Genomic DNA, 9,943 nt, shown 5'->3' on the forward strand with positions numbered 1-9,943 from the left:
TCTACATAGAAAACGATGGGATGTAAAATAGCTGTTCCAACTCAAGTGAGAGATCTCGGAGTCACTGTGGATAGTTCTCTGCAAACATCCACTCAATGGGCAGCGGCAGGCAAAAAGCGAACAGAATGTTGGGAATCATGAAGAAAGGGATAGAGAATAAGAGAGAAAATCGTATTGCCACTGTATAAATCCATGGTACGCCCATATCTTGAATACTGCATGCAGATATGGTCGCTCCATCTTTAAAAAGATGTATTGGAATTGGAAAAGGTTCAGAAACGGGTATGGAGTGTCTGCCATATGAGGAGAGAATAATAAGACTGGGACTTTTCAGCTTGGAGAAAAGCTGACTAAGGGGAAATATGCTAGAGGTCTATAAAATATGCTAGAGGTCTATAAAATCATGACTGGTGTGGGGAAAGAAAATAAGGAGTGTTACTTATTCCTTCTCATAACACAAGAACTAGGTAGGGGTCACCAAATGAAATTAATAGGCAGCCCATTTAAAACAAACAAAAGGAAGTATTTTTTCACACAACACACAGTCAACCTGCGGAACTCCTTGCCAGAGGAGGTTGTGAAGGCCAAGACTATAACAGGGTTCAAAAAATGAGCTAAATCAATTCATGGAGGACATGCTCTGAGCCAGGATGGGCAGGGATGGTGTCCCTAGTCTCTGTTTGCCAGGAGCTGGGAATAGGCGACAGGGGATGGATCACTTGGTGATTCCCTGTTCTGTTCATTCCCTCTGGGGCACCTGGCTTTGGCCGCTATGGGAAGACAGGATACTAGGCTAGTTGGACCCAGTCTGACCCAATCTGGCCATTCGTATGTCCTTACGTCCTTATGCTCCTTTCATAAGATGCCTGGGATTCTGCCTCACAATGTGTCCCTGAGGTCTCAGCCAAAATGCCCCAGACAGACACACACTCTGGGCTCCTGAAGCCTTGGCCACCCACCTAGTGCCCTATGGCTCATCCCTGACCCTTGCTGCTGCTCCTTGCTATAGACTGTGAGAGGAGCGGAGGCAGCGCAGGAGCCTTCTGGGGACGCAGATCTCAGGCTTTGGGAGAGACACATTGTCTGAGACATCAGAGCGCTGCAAACCCTGCAGCCACCCCCTCAATCCGGGGCCTGTTCCAGCCCTGAGTCTGGGCTGCCACGATCCCTCCCCCAGAGCAGGGCTCCCACAGATTACAGCCTGAAAATAGGCGTGTGACACTAACTCCTGTTCTCCCTGACAGCGCCTCCCCTAGACTAAGTGCCTCTCCCAGGCAAGAAGTGTCTTCGGTGCCCCCCCAACATATGTTAAAATTTTGAATCTCTTATTTTTCATTGCATTTGTAGCTCAGCTCATGATTTTGACGCACAATTTCGATGCATGATTTTCTCTGTTATATAAGATGATAAATTTGCAGGCTAGGTTCTGTAAACCTGTATTTATTCATGCCATATATAAGCAAATAAAACAAATGCATTTTCTTTAAGCATATAGAAACTTTTTAATTTTGACAGTAACTGAAATGTACTAACATCTAGAAATGGAACTATCACCAGCACAGGGTGGGCCGATATTAAATAGTGTTACAGTCGGAGACAGACAGCGTTAGGATGTTAACCCCAGGCCCTTTGTTCAAAGGTCGCTTCTCACGCCTTTCCCCCATGAACTGAAGCGCAGCATTACAGAGCTCCAAAGATTGGCCAATGCCATTTCCAAGTGCTAAAATAGCAAGCGATGTCGGTCTCTCATTGGCCAGCATCGATTGAAGATGTGGTTTAATGAGCTGGAGCTTCAAGGCGAGGGTGGCTCTGTCCACTGCCTTCCGTTGCGCTGCTGGGCCCCAAGTCCCTAGTGGCCAATATGTGACACTGGGAGAAGACAGTGGGGTGGCAAGTGGCGGCAGGACTTTTGCCACCAGGGTCTAGCTGCCCAACTTCCTCCTGGTACTGCTGGCCCCCCGTCGCCTTCAGGTAACCCAGGAACTAAGGCAGGAATAGGGTGAGGAAACAAGTAAAGCCGAGCAAGGAAGGCAAAAGTGAATCTTGTCTTCATGGGCCGCTCGCAATGACGTCCTTTTTCTGTGCCACAGCTGACAACAACATCCCAGACAGAAAAGCAGGAGGCCAAAAAGAAACCGAGCAGCTGCTGAAGTAGTTCAGTTGGGAGCGTGCTAGACTAACAGGCTCTTCTGTCCCCCTTTGTGCACGGGTGGGATGTTTTCTGAAAGTGCAGCAGTTCCTTTAACTGCCACGAGTCCCTCATTTCAGGCTATGCAGCAGGAAAAGGCAGCATGGGCTTCTGCACCGAGTTGGCCCACCTGACTTTCATTCTTCTCTTGCTCTTTGTCAGCAAGGGGAAGAAAAAGAAGCTCTCCCTCAAGCTTGAGTCACAAGGGCGACGTAAGGATGACTTCCTGAGTGCCCGCTCCAGTCCTCTGCTCTGCCAGCTGACCCATCGAAGGGCTGCCACCACTTTCTCCAGGTTTGTCCATCGGTCTGTGCCAGGGTGAGCAACAACCAAGCAGATGGAGTTTCTGTAGTGCAGTGGTTATCGCATTTGACTACCCCGCAAAATGTCCCTGGTTCAAAACCAGGCAGAAACATGCTGGCTTCCTTTTGCCAGATCCCCTTGCTGTTCAGGAAGGCCTCCTCCTTCTCCTATTGGCCTGTCCCTGGGATAACTCCAACCCCCGCATGACAGAGGGTGCTGACAGCAGTGGAGAAAGCACCTTGGCATCAGGCTGGAGAACCTAGAGGAGTGCAGCGTGTTACCTTTTGGAGGCTTGTGGCTTGGCCTCCTCTGCTGTTGGAGGTTGGCCGGTGGAGGCCGGCTCTTCCTGCTGGCCTCCTCTGCGTGACTTGCCAAAGGAGGAAGTGAGGCCGGAATGGGGCAAAAGAGGAAAGTCAAGCTGAGAAAGGCAGGGCAGAAAGTAAGCACATCATTGCATCTAAGTGGGGTGAGTAGAGCATCACCATTCGTTCTGCAAAGCCGGGGAAGGTGCGGTTGGCTGCTGGGAGGCAGAATCCTGTGCCTGCCTGTTGGCTTCCCAGGGATGGCTCCTTGCAGCCCAGGAGAAGCGGGGTTCTGGGGGGACGGAAAAGCAGCAATGGCGAGGCTGAGTGGGCTCCTTTCTGGCCGAGATGCTGGGTCTGGGAGTTGCCTGTAAGCCATAAGTGGACTTGGTGCAGTGAAAACCGCTGCTTCATTCTGGCTGACCTGAGGGAGCCATTAAAGACTTGGGAGTGGGGGCAGGGCGCTGCCTGTGAGCAAATGGGATCCAGGAAGCCCCAGCCTGCCCCTCCAGGGGCCAAGTCGTCTTCTCTCCTGCCATGGGGAGCCCGGCCTTAAGCCTGCCCAGCATGTGCTGCAGCTCGAGCATTAAGCCGTCCTGTGGCATAACCTAACTACGGCCTAGTGTAATAAGGTGTAAAGTTTAGATTGTGAATTTATCTTTAATTTCCATGGTAACTTACTTTGCTCTTTTATGCCTACCACTTATAATCCTTAAAACTCCATCTTTCCATAGTTAATAAATCTGTTTTATGAAACTGGTGTATTTTGCTTGAAGTTCTTGGGAAATCTCAGCTCCATTACAAGGCTGGTTCATGTACTATTCACAGTGAGGGAGGGGTGGACCCTGCGTAATAAACTCACTATTGTGTCCTACAGGAGGCCTGTGATATGCAGGGGGTCAGATTAGATGCTCTAATGGTCTCTTCTGGCCATAAAGTCGACTAATTTCTGAAAAACCGAGTGTAGCATTGGGAGCAGCGTCTGATGTTTTCCTGTCTAGCCGGCTTGCTGCCTAGAACGAACGCTCCTTGGGTGGGGTGATCCCCAGGGAGTAGCTCAAACCTGCAAAGTGCCTGGCCAGGGGCAGGACATTGGCACAGCAAGGGAGGGGTGTGGCAGTGACATCACAAAGGCCTTTTGCAGGACCTCAGACTATTGGTCAAAGGCGGTGGGGAGGTGGTGACCTCACAGAGAGATGCTGACATCAGCCAGGCAGGACCGGGGTCAGAGGGGCCAGGGAGACCTCAGAGACCCCTGTGGCTTTGCTCCAGCAAGTCTCCTTCTCCAGGTCTCTCTTTGAGGACTGAGGGAGTATTCGGGTTCACGGATGTGAGCGCCAGGAGGAACCTCTTTCGAGTTTTCTCCTTCCCTTTTCGTGATTTTACTAGAAAACAGCCGTCCCTGTTTAGAAGGTAAGAGCCTCCTGGAGGTTTGAAACCTGTTCAGTCTGATCCATCTGGTGACAGTTGAATTCTGGGCATGGAAAACACGAGCTTAAGGAGGCAGAATTTTATTGCGCACCTGGGATTCTGTCCCTTAGAATCACTGGGGACATTGGGGTTTGTCCTTTTTGTTTCCGCTTTTCCTCCATCCATCCCTCCCTCCTTTCTCTTTGTCTTTTGCTTCTTTTGTCCTTTCTCCTGTTCCCCTCCCAACAGCAGGAGAGGGGTGTGGGTGTGTGTGTGTTGCGGGGGAGTGCTCTGCAGCTCCCACTGTGCGAGGTCCACCCAAAAATGTGGGGCTGAAATAGTGCTCGGGCAGTGATCCCCACCAATGACCTGGGCCATCCTTTGGGCTCTGTGGTGAGAACCCTCAGCCTCCCGTCCTCAGTCTCTACCCTGATTGGCTCAGCAGGGGGTTATTGACAGGGAGGAGACTCAGGTCTTGTTGTTCTCTTTTAAGACCAAGGAAATAAGTCAGAACCAGTTCTATGTTTGATGAATTTTGCTGCTTCTCTGCATTAATGGTCTCTGAGCAGTTCATGATTCTCTCTAACCTTGCAGTTCTCCTCAAATACTTGCTGAATAATTACTGTCACTGTTGTTGGTCTGGAGCTCATCTGAGAGCATTTTATTCAGGTTATTCAATGTCTGAAATTCAAGATCCGATGGTTAGTTTGAAAATCAGGGCTCTTGGGTCCTATTCCCAACTCTGCCACTGACTGGCCGTGTGACCTCAGACAAGTCAATTCTCCTTTCTCACATGTAGCTTCTCCCTCTTTCAAGTAGGGATAATAATGATCTGCTCCTACCTAGCTCAACACACTCACTCTTCCCCAACACACACACTGTCTCCACACTGCAGTTGAAAAGCAGCTGGCAATCTAGTAGGATGCCCATGGAACAATGGGAGAGAGAAACCTGCATCGCTGAAAGTGCAGCCATGGAGACACCACACACCAGCCTTCCCTGGCAGGGGCAGGGGGGCGAGAAGGGACATCATCCGAGCTCCCTGCATCCAGGTCACTTTCCTCAGCCGGGCTGCGTCAGGGGAGGGCAGAGAGCAGCAGCTTCTGATGCTCCCCTCACAGCCCAGCCCAGGTGGGGAAAGTGACCAGGACGCAGGGAGCACATAGTGTTGCTCCTCGCTCCCCCCACCCTCTGTGGGGCCACGGAGGAGCATTGGGGCAGGGGAGAGCAGTGAGCACCTTTGCACGGCCACACGGTGCCCTTTGACCCCCTGGAGCCCTGGGCGGCTGCCGGGGGCCCCACCCCTAAGGCCGGCCAGGCTCCCCAGCATGAACAGCAGAGACACAGAGAGACTGGCCACCCACTGAGCAGAGGTAGCCTGGGCGGCTCGTAATGGAGGCTCGGGGGGGCTCAGCCTCCCCAAACCTTGCATCGCAAAGGGGACAGTGGGGCCCATGACTAGGGGCCTTGGCCAAATTAGATCCCCCTGGGAAAGTCTCCCCCACGGTGGCCCCAGGGCTGGAGGAGCTCCCACTCCCTGCTACGGCCCGGGGGCTGCAGCAGGGGCACAGAGCTTCTCTGGTCTCGGGGCCGCAGCGGGGCCGGGGTAAAGGAGTGACCGGGTGGGGCCAGTGGGGGAAGGGGTGGAACAGAGGTGACAGTGGGTGGGGCCGTGGGTGGAAGGTGTGGAAGGGGGCGGAGTCACACACAGAAGTGGGGGGGTCATGGTTCCGGTGCTGGGGCCCCCGCACTTGTTCTCCCTTTCCCTGGGCTTTGGCATCACTAGCCCCTGCTTAGCGAGTAGGGGTCAGTGGGCCCCAAAATGTGGGGCATGACTCCTAGGGGGACACAGAGGAAGATTGATGGGGGCACCTCAGGGCCTGAGCCAGCCCCCATGGAGGGCAGGGAGGGAGCCCCACTCAGCCCCACTCTGTCCCAGCTCTTCCCCAACCCCACCCTCAGCCTGGGCCCCTGGCTCCCAGCCCGGCCTCGACCCCCTTACCCCTGTCTGCACCCTCTCCCCAGCAAGCAACGGCCCCACTCCCAGCCCCGGTTCTCGACCGCGGCTTCTGAGGGGCCACAGCCATGGACACGAGGGCGCAGTGTGAAATGTTTGGGGACCACTGGGTTAGGGTGACGTCCTCAATGACTTCTCTGCAGTCCAATGAAAGCGATTCCTCACCCACCCACCCCTCCGTCAGGACGGCCTAGGTACGTTCTGCTGCCCTTCACTCGTACAGGAAGGAGAATAACATTTCATTGCACTCAATCCTAAAGTGATTTGCAACCCACCACCATCCCAAACTGGTCATTTTGGGGAAGCGGCCCCCTCATGCTGCATAGCTAGGCAGAGCAGGGGTGTCTGTGCAAACACGGCCTGTTCCTGAAGTCTTCCCACAGCTCCTCACTAGATGTGAGGGGAGAGCTCATTCAGCCCCTGCTTACGCTTAGTATTGGGAAACTCCTTAGTGTCCCTATCTCTGCCGGCCTTAGATTTCTCCTCCTGTCCCTATTTTAGCAACACAGATGAGGTGGCTGAGTGGTTAAGGTGCTAGACTGCTAATCCGTTGTGCTTTGCACGCATGGGTTCAAATTCCATCCTCCTTGGATGCATTTAGTCTTCACTCTCCTTTATAGACAACCATCTCCCCCCTTGGTACAATGACAGATCAGACAATGTTGCTTCTTGCAAACAAAAACCTTCTCAGAATCTCAGCCCCCCCGCCTCCTTGCTTCAAATAAAATGTCTAAATCCCAGATTTCTAAAAAAATTCTCTAGTCCTGCATTTCTTAGTTTTTATCTCAAAAGGGAACAGCCTCATAATCTCCCCCAAACACCCTGGGACCTCCCCAAATAATTAAAATACCCCCAACCTGAGCAAGGCCACAACAGTGAACCAGAGCTAGTGCCTAGGCCAAGCTGTTCCGAAGGAGACAACTCAACCATTTTCTCTCTGCTTCCCTTGGCAAAGTCTGACTGAGAAAACAAAATTCACCAAACTGAAAATTTTCTGCTGAAAAACCACTACTAGTCTGTTTGGGGACTTTGGTTTGAATGTACTATTATTATTCTCTTCTGATTTCTGAATCAGTTTTGTCATCCAGGTGTGTTTCCAGCTGTTGAGTTGTGGGGGAGAGAGGCCAACTCATGATGTCTCTACCCTCCCTTTCATAGTTTCTTCCAACTGGCTAGGAAGTACCTTTGCTACGCTGTGAGTCAAGCAGTGTCCATTGTCGCTGTGCTATCTCGGAGAAGTCTGCATTGTACACGGTTCCTGGGATAGTCCTTGGGAGTGTGGATCCCTTTAATGGGCCAGCAGCAGGTCTGGCTCCTCCATTGTCACACCTGAAAGGCTGGTGGTGGGCATTTCCCAACCTCATCTCAGTCACACACACAGAGCAAAACTTCCCAGCCAATGCTACACACACAATCCAACACAATAGTAATGTTCAACAGATCAAGACTTTTGAAATGATACCTCACCAGGCAGACTTTGTACAAACCGTATCATCATTGTATGAGAGTGGTGAATATGGGGCTTCCAGGGTGCTGCTTTGAGCACAGCGTGCCACCCCTGGGCTGACATTGCAATGGAGACGTACCCTTAGAGTCCATCTCTCCTGGGATAAAGATGGCAGCGTGGCTGGCCTGGACCATCTGACATGGGCTCAGGAAACTAAAGCTGAGAGGCTAAAAACTGTGGTGCAGATATTTGTGTTCACACTGAAGCCTGGGTTCGGAAACCCTCACCCCTCGTGGGGTCTCAGAGGTTGGGCTCAAGCCCATCTGTCTGCACTGTAATTTTATAGTCTTGCAGCCCAAGCCCCATAACCCTGAGTCAGCTGACCCGGGCTTTGCGACAGTGCCCTGGGTGTGTTAATCGCAGTGCAGACATAACATTAGGCTACGTCTCCAGTGCAATGAAACACACACGACTGGCCCGTGTCACATTAATCAGGGTCATGCGGCTTGGGCTGTAAAGTTGCAGTGTCCGTGTCTCGGCTCAGGCTCAGTCCCCTGCTCCAGGAGCCCAGAAGGTTGGGAAGGAGTTTAGCAAGTGGAAATGGTAAAACCGCAGGGGAGTATTACCCTGGACTCATGGCATTTCTCCATCGGTCTGTCTGCTCTGGGGCAGGGACAGAAACACGTCCTGCTGCTTTTGTTATTTCAAAGGGCGGGTTAGGATTTTCATTCTCAGACACAGTTCACTAAGCAGGACTCAATCCTCAGTGTAAATAAACAAGCCACCAACACATCAGGGATTCCAGTAACGGGCAGGTTTTCTCTGGGCACTGAGATTTTTCAAGGAGTTGGTGGCTCCTTTCTTTCCTCACCCTGGAGTAAACTCAGCTTTTTATTCCATCCTTGATAATTCATGGAATAACAGCAGCAGCCTGAAGAAAGAGGACAGTGAATATCTCACTGCCAGGGGTCAAGGTGGCCACGTCCCCTCTGTTTGACCATTGCCATGGCAGGAGAGAAGGTGTCAATGGAATCGAATGCCCTGGCTCAAACAAGCGACACAGGAAGATTTTGCTGTTCATGGATCCATGCAAAGGAAATTGTGTCTCTGTGTGAAAATAGGGAGGGAAATGAAACACCCACATGGTGGCATCTAAGGCAGAAGGGACCCCCAATAGGATTAGAACAGGATAAATTCTCAAGCAGCATGTTTCTTACTTTGCCCAGCTGTCAATTTTGATTATTATCAATGGAAATATTTTGCCACTGGGTTGTGCGTTTACACTGAAATTGACATTTACCAACAAATACGTAATTCTTCCAGTCCTGCCTAGTCTGCAGTTGGTGAGTTTAGAAGGACAGAGTCACTCTTCCCCGTCCCCATGCCAGGCCTGGGCTCTCCATGCTGCCCACTTCCCACAATGCTGGGATCCTTCCCTGACCTCCCCTCAGACCTCTGCCCCCCACCCCCACTTCTGGGACCCCCTCCCCACACTGTCCAAATGCCCTGCTTCCAGGATCCCTCCCCATTCCCTTCCTCCCCTCTGAGCAAAAGCTCTGCACTATTCCCACACTGGGAATTGAACCCAGGCTACTGAAGTGAAAACCAGGAATCCAGATCACTAGATCACATGGGAGAGAGATTGTGCTGTTTGTCTACTAAGCCAACCCCTCCTGAGAGCAGCAGTGCCACCCAGCAGGGGTTGCAAACAGGGCTACATTAACCCTTCAGGTGCTGAAGTTTCCCCTCTATCCGTTCCCAGTGCCTGTGATCAGGAAACAGACATCAGGGCTCCCAGGTGCTGCACAGACCATGACTGAGATCAGGACCCCTTATTGCGCTAGGTGCTGTACAATCCCTGGCCAACACTGGGCTACCCAGGGGGTTCCCCTCAATTTCCCTGAGCCTCTGCTGCCCAACTGCTTCTGACTCCATCTGGATCACCCCCCCCCCCGCAAAAACCCACCTTTCCAAACAGTCCTTCTTTCCCTGCCCCCTAATTCTGCTTTCACACCCTGGGCCCATCTCCTCTCTTCATCCCTCCCCCACAGGTGATCAGAGATGGAGGCAACTTCAGCCACTGGAGCCAGCCCCAGCGAGCGCTGCAGCCCGCCCGGGGGGTGTTTGCAGACACAGGAAGGAGCAGCTGGGAGCCCGGAGGTGCTGGGAAGAAGGAGGCAGGACCAGGAAAAGAAAGCCCAGAGTCGGGGGCAGGGCAGCTCCTGGGGGCGGGGCTTGTGGCACAGCCCGGGGGCAGGGCAGCTCCTGGGTGCGGG

Source organism: Mauremys mutica, unplaced genomic scaffold (assembly GCF_020497125.1).
Source record: "Mauremys mutica isolate MM-2020 ecotype Southern unplaced genomic scaffold, ASM2049712v1 Super-Scaffold_100070, whole genome shotgun sequence".
NCBI classification, from domain to species: Eukaryota; Metazoa; Chordata; order Testudines; family Geoemydidae; genus Mauremys; species Mauremys mutica.